Raw genomic sequence first — 13292 nt, forward strand, 5'->3', positions numbered from 1 at the left:
AGTTAAAAATCATTTTGTCAGTCAAATGAGCCAAAAGTGTGAAAAAAGGATGTTTCTGACTGTCTGGACTTTGAAACTTACAATGTGACCATGAATAACACTTGTTTTGAACTACAAATGACAAAACGTGCTTTTGAGAGCGTTTTGTAGTTACACATCATTTTGTCAGTCAAATGAGCCAAAAGTGTGAAAAAAAGGTGTTTCTGACTGTCTGGACTTTGAAACTTACAATGTGACCATGAATAACACCTGTTTTGAACTACAAATGACAAAATGTGCTTTTGAGAGCGTTTTGTAGTTAAAAATCATTTTTTCAGTCAAATGAGTCAAAAGTGTGAAAAAAGGATGTTTCTGACTGTCTGGACTTTGAAACTTACAATGTGACCATGAATAACACTTGTTTTGAACTACAAATGACAAAACGTGCTTTTTAGAGCGTTTTGTAGTTACACATCATTTTGTCAGTCAAATGAGCCAAAAGTGTGAAAAAAGGATGTTTCTGACTGTCTTGACTTTGAAACTTACAATGTGACCATGAATAACACTTGTTTTGAACTACAAATGACAAAACGTGCTTTTGAGAGCGTTTTGTAGTTACACATCATTTTGTCAGTCAAATGAGCCAAAAGTGTGAAAAAAGGATGTTTCTGACTGTCTGGACTTTGAAACTTACAATGTGACCATGAATAACACTTGTTTTGAACTACAAATGACAAAACGTGCTTTTGAGAGCGTTTTGTAGTTAAAAATCATTTTTTCAGTCAAATGAGTCAAAAGTGTGAAAAAAGCATGTTTCTGACTGTCTGGACTTTGAAACTTACAATGTAAACATGAATAACACTTGTTTTGAACTACAAATGACAAAACGTGCTTTTGAGATCATTCTGTAGTTAAACATCATTTTGTCAGTCAAATGAGCCAAAAGTGTGAAAAAAGCCTGTTTCTGACAGTTTGGACTTGGAAACTTACAATGTGACCATGAATAACACTTGTTTTGAACTACAAATCACAAAACGTGCTTTTAAGAAGGTTTTGTGTTCAAAAATCATTTTGTCAGTCAAAGGTGCCATAAGTGTGAAAAAAGGATGTTTCTGACTGTCTGGACTTTGAAACTTACAATGTGACCATGAATAACACTTGTTTTGAACTACAAATGACAAAACGTGCTTTTGAGAGCGTTTTGCAGTTACACATCATTTTGTCAGTCAAATGAGCCAAAAGTGTGAAAAAAGGATGTTTCTGACTGTCTGGACTTTGAAACTTACAATGTGACCATGAATAACACCTGTTTTGAACTACAAATGACAAAACGTGCTTTTTAGAGCGTTTTGTGTTCAAAAATCATTTTGTCAGTCTAAAGTGCCAAAAGTGTGAAAAAAACATGTTTCTGACTGTCTGGACTTTGAAACTTACAATGTGAACATGAATAACACTTGTTTTGAACTACAAATGACAAAACGTGCTTTTCTGAGCGTTTTGTGTTCAAAAATCATTTTGTCAGTCTAAAGTGCCAAAAGTGTGAAAAAAGCATGTTTCTGACTGTCTGGACTTTGAAACTTACAATGTGACCATGAATAACACTTGTTTTGAACTACAAATGACAAAAGGTGCTTTTAAGAGCGTTTTGTGTTCAAAAATCATTTTATCAGTCAAATGAGCCAAAAGTGTGAAAAAAGGATGTTTCTGACTGTCTGGACTTTGAAACTTACAATGTGACCATGAATAACACTTGTTTTGAACTACAAATGACAAAACGTGCTTTTGAGATCATTTTGTAGTTAAAAATCATTTTGTCAGTCAAATGAGCCAAAAGTGTGAAAAAAGCCTGTTTCTGACAGTTTGGACTTGGAAACTTACAATGTGACCATGAATAACACTTATTTTGAACTACAAATCACAAAACGTGCTTTTGAGAGCATTTTGTAGTTAAAAATCATTTTGTCAGTCAAATGAGCCAAAAGTGTGAAAAAAGGATGTTTCTGACTGTCTGGACTTTCAAACTTACAATGTGACCATGAATAACACTTGTTTTGAACTACAAATGACAAAACGTGCTTTTAAGAGCGTTTTGTGTTCAAAAATCATTTTGTCAGTCAAAAGTGCCAAAAGTGTGAAAAAAGCATGTTTCTGACTGTCTGGACTTTGAAACTTACAATGTGACCATGAATAACACTTGTTTTGAACTACAAATGACAAAACGTGCTTTTCAGAGCGTTTTGTGCTTCAAAATCATTTAGTCAGTCAAAAGTCCCAAAAGTGTGAAAAAAGCATGTTTCTGACTGTCTGGACTTTGAAACTTACAATGTGACCATGAATAACACTTGTTTTGCACTACAAATGACAAAACATGCTTTTGAGAGCGTTTTGTAGTTACACATCATTTTGTCAGTCAAATGAGCCAAAAGTGTGAAAAAAGGATGTTTCTGACTGTCTGGACTTTGAAACTTACAATGTGACCATGAATAACACTTGTTTTGAACTACAAATGACAAAACGTGCTTTTCAGAGCGTTTTGTGTTCAAAAATCATTTTGTCAGTCTAAAGTGCCAAAAGTGTGAAAAAAGCATGTTTCTGACTGTCTGGACTTTGAAACTTACAATGTGACCATGAATAACACTTGTTTTGAACTACAAATGACAAAAGGTGCTTTTAAGAGCGTTTTGTGTTCAAAAATCATTTTATCAGTCAAATGAGCCAAAAGTGTGAAAAAAGGATGTTTCTGACTGTCTGGACTTTGAAACTTACAATGTGACCATGAATAACACTTGTTTTGAACTACAAATGACAAAACGTGCTTTTGAGATCATTTTGTAGTTAAAAATCATTTTGTCAGTCAAATGAGCCAAAAGTGTGAAAAAAGGATGTTTCTGACTGTCTGGACTTTGAAACTTACAATGTGACCATGAATAACACTTGTTTTGAACTACAAATGACAAAACGTGCTTTTGAGAGCGTTTTGTAGTTACACATCATTTTGTCAGTCAAATGAGCCAAAAGTGTGAAAAAAAGGTGTTTCTGACTGTCTGGACTTTGAAACTTACAATGTGACCATGAATAACACCTGTTTTGAACTACAAATGACAAAATGTGCTTTTGAGAGCGTTTTGTAGTTAAAAATCATTTTTTCAGTCAAATGAGTCAAAAGTGTGAAAAAAGGATGTTTCTGACTGTCTGGACTTTGAAACTTACAATGTGACCATGAATAACACTTGTTTTGAACTACAAATGACAAAACGTGCTTTTTAGAGCGTTTTGTAGTTACACATCATTTTGTCAGTCTAAAGTGCCAAAAGTGTGAAAAAAGCATGTTTCTGAATGTCTGGACTTTGAAACTTACAATGTGAACATGAATAACACTTGTTTTGAACTACAAATGACAAAACGTGCTTTTCTGAGCGTTTTGTAGTTACACATCATTTTGTCAGTCAAATGAGCCAAAAGTGTGAAAAAAGGATGTTTCTGACTGTCTGGACTTTGAAACTTACAATGTGACCATGAATAACACTTGTTCTGAACTACAAATGACAAAACGTGCTTTTGAGAGCGTTTTGTAGTTAAAAATCATTTTTTCAGTCAAATGAGTCAAAAGTGTGAAAAAAGCATGTTTCTGACTGTCTGGACTTTGAAACTTACAATGTAAACATGAATAACACTTGTTTTGAACTACAAATGACAAAACGTGCTTTTGAGATCATTCTGTAGTTAAACATCATTTTGTCAGTCAAATGAGCCAAAAGTGTGAAAAAAGCCTGTTTCTGACAGTTTGGACTTGGAAACTTACAATGTGACCATGAATAACACTTGTTTTGAACTACAAATCACAAAACGTGCTTTTAAGAAGGTTTTGTGTTCAAAAATCATTTTGTCAGTCAAAGGTGCCATAAGTGTGAAAAAAGGATGTTTCTGACTGTCTGGACTTTGAAACTTACAATGTGACCATGAATAACACTTGTTTTGAACTACAAATGACAAAACGTGCTTTTGAGAGCGTTTTGTAGTTACACATCATTTTGTCAGTCAAATGAGCCAAAAGTGTGAAAAAAGGATGTTTCTGACTGTCTGGACTTTGAAACTTACAATGTGACCATGAATAACACTTGTTTTGAACTACAAATGACAAAACGTGCTTTTTAGAGCGTTTTGTGTTCAAAAATCATTTTGTCAGTCTAAAGTGCCAAAAGTGTGAAAAAAACATGTTTCTGACTGTCTGGACTTTGAAACTTACAATGTGAACATGAATAACACTTGTTTTGAACTACAAATGACAAAACGTGCATTTCAGAGCGTTTTGTGTTCAAAAATCATTTTGTCAGTCTAAAGTGCCAAAAGTGTGAAAAAAGCATGTTTCTGACTGTCTGGACTTTGAAACTTACAATGTGACCATGAATAACACTTGTTTTGAACTACAAATGACAAAAGGTGCTTTTAAGAGCGTTTTGTGTTCAAAAATCATTTTATCAGTCAAATGAGCCAAAAGTGTGAAAAAAGGATGTTTCTGACTGTCTGGACTTTGAAACTTACAATGTGACCATGAATAACACTTGTTTTGAACTACAAATGACAAAACGTGCTTTTGAGATCATTTTGTAGTTAAAAATCATTTTGTCAGTCAAATGAGCCAAAAGTGTGAAAAAAGCCTGTTTCTGACAGTTTGGACTTGGAAACTTACAATGTGACCATGAATAACACTTATTTTGAACTACAAATCACAAAACGTGCTTTTGAGAGCATTTTGTAGTTAAAAATCATTTTGTCAGTCAAATGAGCCAAAAGTGTGAAAAAAGGATGTTTCTGACTGTCTGGACTTTCAAACTTACAATGTGACCATGAATAACACTTGTTTTGAACTACAAATGACAAAACGTGCTTTTAAGAGCGTTTTGTGTTCAAAAATCATTTTGTCAGTCAAAAGTGCCAAAAGTGTGAAAAAAGCATGTTTCTGACTGTCTGGACTTTGAAACTTACAATGTGACCATGAATAACACTTGTTTTGAACTACAAATGACAAAACGTGCTTTTCAGAGCGTTTTGTGCTTCAAAATCATTTAGTCAGTCAAAAGTCCCAAAAGTGTGAAAAAAGGATGTTTCTGACTGTCTGGACTTTGAAACTTACAATGTGACCATGAATAACACTTGTTTTGAACTACAAATGACAAAACGTGCTTTTGAGAGCGTTTTGTAGTTACACATCATTTTGTCAGTCAAATGAGCCAAAAGTGTGAAAAAAGGATGTTTCTGACTGTCTGGACTTTGAAACTTACAATGTGACCATGAATAACACCTGCTTTGAACTACAAATGACAAAACGTGCTTTTGAGAGCGTTTTGTAGTTAAAAATCATTTTTTCAGTCAAATGAGTCAAAAGTGTGAAAAAAGGATGTTTCTGACTGTCTGGACTTTGAAACTTACAATGTGACCATGAATAACACTTGTTTTGAACTACAAATGACAAAACGTGCTTTTTAGAGCGTTTTGTGTTCAAAAATCATTTTGTCAGTCTAAAGTGCCAAAAGTGTGAAAAAAGGATGTTTCTGACTGTCTGGACTTTGAAACATACAATGTAAACATGAATAACACTTGTTTTGAACTACAAATGACAAAACGTGCTTTTGAGATCATTCTGTAGTTAAAAATCATTTTGTCAGTCAAATGAGCCAAAAGTGTGAAAAAAGCATGTTTCTGACAGTTTGGACTTGGAAACTTACAATGAGACCATGAATAACACTTGTTTTGAACTACAAATCACAAAACGTGCTTTTAAGAAGGTTTTGTGTTCAAAAATCATTTTGTCAGTCAAAAGTGCCATAAGTGTGAAAAAAGGATGTTTCTGACTGTCTGGACTTTGAAACTTACAATGTGACCATGAATAACACTTGTTTTGAACTACAAATGACAAAACGTGCTTTTGAGAGCGTTTTGTAGTTACACATCATTTTGTCAGTCAAATGAGCCAAAAGTGTGAAAAAAGGATGTTTCTGACTGTCTGGACTTTGAAACTTACAATGTGACCATGAATAACACCTGTTTTGAACTACAAATGACAAAACGTGCTTTTTAGAGCGTTTTGTGTTCAAAAATCATTTTGTCAGTCTAAAGTGCCAAAAGTGTGAAAAAAGCATGTTTCTGACTGTCTGGACTTTGAAACTTACAATGTGAACATGAATAACACTTGTTTTGAACTACAAATGACAAAACGTGCTTTTCAGAGCGTTTTGTGTTCAAAAATCATTTTGTCAGTCTAAAGTGCCAAAAGTGTGAAAAAAGCATGTTTCTGACTGTCTGGACTTTGAAACTTACAATGTGACCATGAATAACACTTGTTTTGAACTACAAATGACAAAAGGTGCTTTTAAGAGCGTTTTGTGTTCAAAAATCATTTTATCAGTCAAATGAGCCAAAAGTGTGAAAAAAGGATGTTTCTGACTGTCTTGACTTTGAAACTTACAATGTGACCATGAATAACACTTGTTTTGAACTACAAATGACAAAACGTGCTTTTGAGATCATTTTGTAGTTAAAAATCATTTTGTCAGTCAAATGAGCCAAAAGTGTGAAAAAAGCCTGTTTCTGACAGTTTGGACTTGGAAACTTACAATGTGACCATGAATAACACTTATTTTGAACTACAAATCACAAAACGTGCTTTTGAGAGCATTTTGTAGTTAAAAATCATTTTGTCAGTCAAATGAGCCAAAAGTGTGAAAAAAGGATGTTTCTGACTGTCTGGACTTTCAAACTTACAATGTGACCATGAATAACACTTGTTTTGAACTACAAATGACAAAACGTGCTTTTAAGAGCGTTTTGTGTTCAAAAATCATTTTGTCAGTCAAAAGTGCCAAAAGTGTGAAAAAAGCATGTTTCTGACTGTCTGGACTTTGAAACTTACAATGTGACCATGAATAACACTTGTTTTGAACTACAAATGACAAAACGTGCTTTTCAGAGCGTTTTGTAGTTACACATCATTTTGTCAGTCAAATGAGCCAAAAGTGTGAAAAAAGGATGTTTCTGACTGTCTGGACTTTGAAACTTACAATGTGACCATGAATAACACCTGTTTTGAACTACAAATGACAAAACGTGCTTTTTAGAGCGTTTTGTGTTCAAAAATCATTTTGTCAGTCTAAAGTGCCAAAAGTGTGAAAAAAGCATGTTTCTGACTGTCTGGACTTTGAAACTTACAATGTGAACATGAATAACACTTGTTTTGAACTACAAATGACAAAACGTGCTTTTCAGAGCGTTTTGTGTTCAAAAATCATTTTGTCAGTCTAAAGTGCCAAAAGTGTGAAAAAAGCATGTTTCTGACTGTCTGGACTTTGAAACTTACAATGTGACCATGAATAACACTTGTTTTGAACTACAAATGACAAAAGGTGCTTTTAAGAGCGTTTTGTGTTCAAAAATCATTTTATCAGTCAAATGAGCCAAAAGTGTGAAAAAAGGATGTTTCTGACTGTCTGGACTTTGAAACTTACAATGTGACCATGAATAACACTTGTTTTGAACTACAAATGACAAAACGTGCTTTTGAGATCATTTTGTAGTTAAAAATCATTTTGTCAGTCAAATGAGCCAAAAGTGTGAAAAAAGCCTGTTTCTGACAGTTTGGACTTGGAAACTTACAATGTGACCATGAATAACACTTATTTTGAACTACAAATCACAAAACGTGCTTTTGAGAGCATTTTGTAGTTAAAAATCATTTTGTCAGTCAAATGAGCCAAAAGTGTGAAAAAAGGATGTTTCTGACTGTCTGGACTTTCAAACTTACAATGTGACCATGAATAACACTTGTTTTGAACTACAAATGACAAAACGTGCTTTTAAGAGCGTTTTGTGTTCAAAAATCATTTTGTCAGTCAAAAGTGCCAAAAGTGTGAAAAAAGCATGTTTCTGACTGTCTGGACTTTGAAACTTACAATGTGACCATGAATAACACTTGTTTTGAACTACAAATGACAAAACGTGCTTTTCAGAGCGTTTTGTGCTTCAAAATCATTTAGTCAGTCAAAAGTCCCAAAAGTGTGAAAAAAGCATGTTTCTGACTGTCTGGACTTTGAAACTTACAATGTGACCATGAATAACACTTGTTTTGCACTACAAATGACAAAACATGCTTTTGAGAGCGTTTTGTAGTTACACATCATTTTGTCAGTCAAATGAGCCAAAAGTGTGAAAAAAGGATGTTTCTGACTGTCTGGACTTTGAAACTTACAATGTGACCATGAATAACACTTGTTTTGAACTACAAATGACAAAACGTGCTTTTGAGAGCGTTTTGTGTTCAAAAATCATTTTGTCAGTCAAATGAGCCAAAAGTGTGAAAAAAGGATGTTTCTGACTGTCTGGACTTGGAAACTTACAATGTGACCATAATTAACACTTGTTTTGAACTACAAATGACAAAACGTGCTTTTAAGAGCGTTTTGTGTTCAAAAATCATTTTGTCAGTCAAATGAGCCAAAAGTGTGAAAAAGCCTGTTTCTGACAGTTTGGACTTGGAAACTTACAATGTGACCATGAATAACACTTGTTTTGAACTACAAATGACAAAACGTGCTTTTGAGAGCATTTTGTAGTTAAAAATCATTTTGTCAGTCAAATGAGCCAAAAGTGTGAAAAAAGCCTGTTTCTGACAGTTTGGACTTGGAAACTTACAATATGACCATGAATAACACTTGTTTTGAACTACAAATAACAAAACGTGCTTTTAAGAGCGTTTTGTGTTCAAAAATCATTTTGTCAGTCAAAAGTGCCAAAAGTGTGAAAAAAGCATGTTTCTGACAGTTTGGACTTGGAAACTTACAATGTGACCATGAATAACACTTGTTTTGAACTACAAATGACAAAACGTGCTTTTAGGAAGGTTTTGTTTTCAAAAATCATTTTGTCAGTCAAAAGTGCCATAAGTGTGAAAAAAGGATGTTTCTGACTGTCTGGACTTTGAAACTTACAATGTGACCATGAATAACACTTGTTTTGAACTACAAATGACAAAAGGTGCTTTTAAGAGCGTTTTGTGTTCAAAAATCATTTTATCAGTCAAATGAGCCAAAAGTGTGAAAAAAGGATGTTTCTGACTGTCTGGACTTTCAAACTTACAATGTGACCATGAATAACACTTGTTTTGAACTACAAATGACAAAACGTGCTTTTAAGAGCGTTTTGTGTTCAAAAATCATTTTGTCAGTCAAAAGTGCCAAAAGTGTGAAAAAAGCATGTTTCTGACTGTCTGGACTTTGAAACTTACAATGTGACCATGAATAACACTTGTTTTGAACTACAAATGACAAAACGTGCTTTTCAGAGCGTTTTGTGCTTCAAAATCATTTAGTCAGTCAAAAGTCCCAAAAGTGTGAAAAAAGCATGTTTCTGACTGTCTGGACTTTGAAACTTACAATGTGACCATGTATAACACTTGTTTTGCACTACAAATGACAAAACATGCTTTTGAGAGCGTTTTGTAGTTAAAAATCATTTTGTCAGTCAAATGAGTCAAAAGTGTGAAAAAAGGATGTTTCTGACTGTCTGGACTTTGAAACTTACAATGTGACCATGAATAACACTTGTTTTGAACTACAAATGACAAAACGTGCTTTTTAGAGCGTTTTGTGTTCAAAAATCATTTTGTCAGTCTAACCCTTCCGCTCGCTTAGGTTGGCATGTGCTTTGGGGTCTGCATGACCCCCCTGCAAAAAATGTAACTCCTTCCGCTGTGTTACAGGGCATAAGTGACCCCACGATGCATTTCTCGGTGGCCAGCACGAAACCCATTCCCTCCGCTGTTTAAACGGGCATAAGTGACCCCACGAGACAATACTTTATTTTTTTTTCTCTTTCCATCCTCTCCGCTGTGTTACAGGGCATAAGTGACCCCACGATGCATTTCTCGGTGGCTAGCACGAAACCCATTCCCTCCGCTGTTTTAACGGGCATAAGTGACCCCACGAGACAATACTTTATTTTTTTTTTCTCTTTCCATCCTCTCCGCTGTGTTACAGGGCATAAGTGACCCCACGATGCATTTCTCGGTGGCCAGCACGAAACCCATTCCCTCCGCTGTTTTAACGGGCATAAGTGACCCCACGAGACAATACTTTATTTTTTTTTTCTCTTTCCATCCTCTCCGCTGTGTTACAGGGCATAAGTGACCCCACGATGCATTTCTCGGTGGCCAGCACGAAACCCATTCCCTCCGCTGTTTAAACGGGCATAAGTGACCCCACGAGACAATACTTTATTTTTTTTTTCTCTTTCCATCCTCTCCGCTGTGTTACAGGGCATAAGTGACCCCACGATGCATTTCTCGGTGGCCAGCACGAAACCCATTCCCTCCGCTGTTTTAACGGGCATAAGTGACCCCACGAGACAATACTTTATTTTTTTTTTTCTCTTTCCATCCTCTCCGCTGTGTTACAGGGCATAAGTGACCCCACGAGACAATACTTTATTTTTTTTTCTCTTTCCATCCTCTCCGCTGTGTTACAGGGCATAAGTGACCCCACGATGCATTTCTCGGTGGCCAGCACGAAACCCATTCCCTCCGCTGTTTAAACGGGCATAAGTGACCCCACGAGACAATACTTTATTTTTTTTTTTCTCTTTCCATCCTCTCCGCTGTGTTACAGGGCATAAGTGACCCCACGATGCATTTCTCGGTGGCTAGCACGAAACCCATTCCCTCCGCTGTTTTAACGGGCATAAGTGACCCCACGAGACAATACTTTATTTTTTTTTTCTCTTTCCATCCTCTCTTCATTTTCCTTACACCCCAAGACCACCAGGGGGTGGAGAAGGAGGGGGGGGGGGGGTATCAATTTTTTTTTAAATTTATTTTCATACCCCTCGCGCTGTGGAGTTTGCGACTACTATTCGCAGTCCAGCCTGTTCCTGTGACGCTTTGAGTGTGTGAAATATTGTTGTTTCTTTTGTAAAAAAAAATGCTTTTGTCTTTTCACTGTTGCTTGTGTTACTTGACTTGCCTGTGAAACTCAATAAAACAATGGAGTTGATATGTTTTTTTCCTTGTTGTTTTTTTTTTCTTTCAACCATTTTTCACTCCAGCAAGGCATGAGTCAAGGTAAGTAAACTTTACAGCGACTTTTTCTTTTTAGCTGGGACTTTTGATTATGTTTTATGTCTTTCTTTTTTTTAAAAAAAAAAAAAACCTGTTGCAACTGTAAGACTTTAGATTATTATTAAATACCTTTTATTTATTTATTGCTTTCTTTTTTTGTTGTTTGTTTTTGCTTTCAAAAAATAAAAAGTTGTGTCTCAGCTCGCTTTTTGGAAAATCAGTTTTAAGACAGGACCAGTTGGTGCAATACCTCCACACCAGGTGGTGGCAGTATTGCACCATTCTGTTTTTCTTGTCAAGCTGCAGGAACCGGAAATCAGAAGCTATCCGGTCTACCACGCACGCATTTAATTGCTTTTAAAAACTATAAACACTAAATTGTGCAGCACTGTATGCCGTTATAGTTATCGATTAGGGAGGGAATTCGGACACAGATTTTCAGGACTTTTGTAACCTTGAGATTTAATGTTTACAAGCTTCACGTGTTTACATGGCTTTGTTACAAAACGGTGAGTTTTCCCGGTCATATGTGGGCTTGTTGCTTTTACTAAACACTGTCATTTGCGTAATCAGTGTTCTAAATTTTATTGAAGAGAAAAAAAAAACCAACAGGAATTACCATCTTTAATAGAATTTGCATCTGATGCAGCAAGAATGATTTTATGGATTTTAATATAAAATGATCTTTTAGGTAACATTCTTTCGTTCAGATTCTTAAAAGAATGTAAAATTGTGAACGCTATTAAATAATAACAGGATGCAGACAATGAGTCCGAACACACAAAAAACCCAGGTGAACTCAAACCGATCTAGGTCACAGATTTTTTATTGTAATACAGTATAATCATAATCAAGGATACATTTCTTGAAAATATGCAGTGTCAGATTAAATCAAATTAAAAACGAATGTACGACTCCAAGTACCACAGATACATCAAACAAATTTCAGAAGCAATAGTTCTTGATAGTGTAATTACTCACAAATATAGACATTTTACCTTGAAGAATATCTATGAAGTACACTCGTGTCACATTTAGCTAAGTGATATAAGGAGCCACTTACCAGATATATCAAAAATAGAGATTAAAACTTTTCTTAAAATGTAAAGACAACTCAAAGATGATGATATAATATTTTTCTACATTTTCTTATGCGATGCACACGTGTCGAACTACGTTGGTTACATATATATTGATTACAATTAATGATTGCTATTACTTTTATAAAGAGCTTATATGTGGCTTGAAAAGTAACGAAAATAACATGTCATTCTGGGGGGGAGGTCCGGTCCACATCAGCGCCATCTTCCTTCATGTCATCGTCGTCCTCATCAGAAGAACTGCCGATATAAATGACTCCAACATGACTGTAAGGTACCGCATGTTCCCCATAGATTTCCATCTGTAAAAGATGTTAGGGAAATTTCATGTGTAATTGCATTAATTATTCATTAAAGAATAATGAATCAAAATTGCTTGAAAAGTAAAAAAAAAAACAATACATTACCTGGTTGGGTTGCATGTTATGGTTTATTGAAAGTGGTCTCTGGTTTTTTGTCTTCAAAGTGAATTTTTCCTCACTTTCTGTCTGCACGCCTTTGTCAATCTTCGCAGGTTTGTCTGCTGTTGGAGTGCCTTCAGTTGAAGATGTGACATCTTCTATCATCTTTTCATCTTGGAAACTGGTTAGGTTTCTATTGATGCCTTCACAGCACAGGTATTGTCCTCCACAGAGGCAAAAACACCTCTTCCCTGAGCCAGGTTCAGGTGAACCAAAACCTTGGAGGTCCTTAAGATCTGCAGAAAAAAATGAAGGGGTAAAAGTTGTCCCGTCTAAATTTCTTTCGTGAATAATGGTAAGATCTTCCATCTTGTGCTCCAATCTGTTGTCCTGGGGAAAGCCTGAAGTAGAATGGGGAGGCCTTTATTTAAATCCTCTGTCTGGAGTCTGACTTCCTAATAAGGTTGAGGAGCAAATCAAAAGTTCCCAAGTTTATGGTTGCTCCTTTACCATAAACACATACATTTTAACTCAAGGATCAGAATTAGCTATTCTATCATTGTGCCATGTCATGTCAGACACCTCAGAACCCACACAGATTTAAATCTATGGAGGTTTTTAATACTAAACTCTGTGACATAACATAACAAAGATATATCTGGACTTTTTAAACAAAATTTTCTGAATCTTTACCAACAAACAGACAAA

At 35.2% G+C, this 13292-nt stretch overlaps 1 long non-coding RNA gene across 2 annotated transcripts; it reads left to right on the forward strand.

Annotated features, from left to right (window-relative positions):
- The first annotated feature begins 11372 nt into the window (after positions 1–11372).
- On the forward strand, positions 11373–12910 carry LOC144988748 (uncharacterized). 2 transcript variants are annotated; one of them, XR_013652736.1, is made up of 3 exons: positions 11373–11592; positions 12367–12457; positions 12698–12910. It is a non-coding gene; the product is annotated as an uncharacterized LOC144988748 (long non-coding RNA). The 2 variants fall into 2 exon arrangements; XR_013652735.1 differs by having other exon boundaries at positions 12367–12452.
- The last annotated feature ends 382 nt before the right edge of the window (positions 12911–13292 follow it).

The sequence above is a fragment of the Oryzias latipes genome, chromosome 21 (assembly GCF_053564925.1).
Source record: "Oryzias latipes strain Hd-rR chromosome 21, Olatipes_Hd-rR_3.1".
NCBI lineage: Eukaryota > Metazoa > Chordata > Actinopteri > Beloniformes > Adrianichthyidae > Oryzias > Oryzias latipes.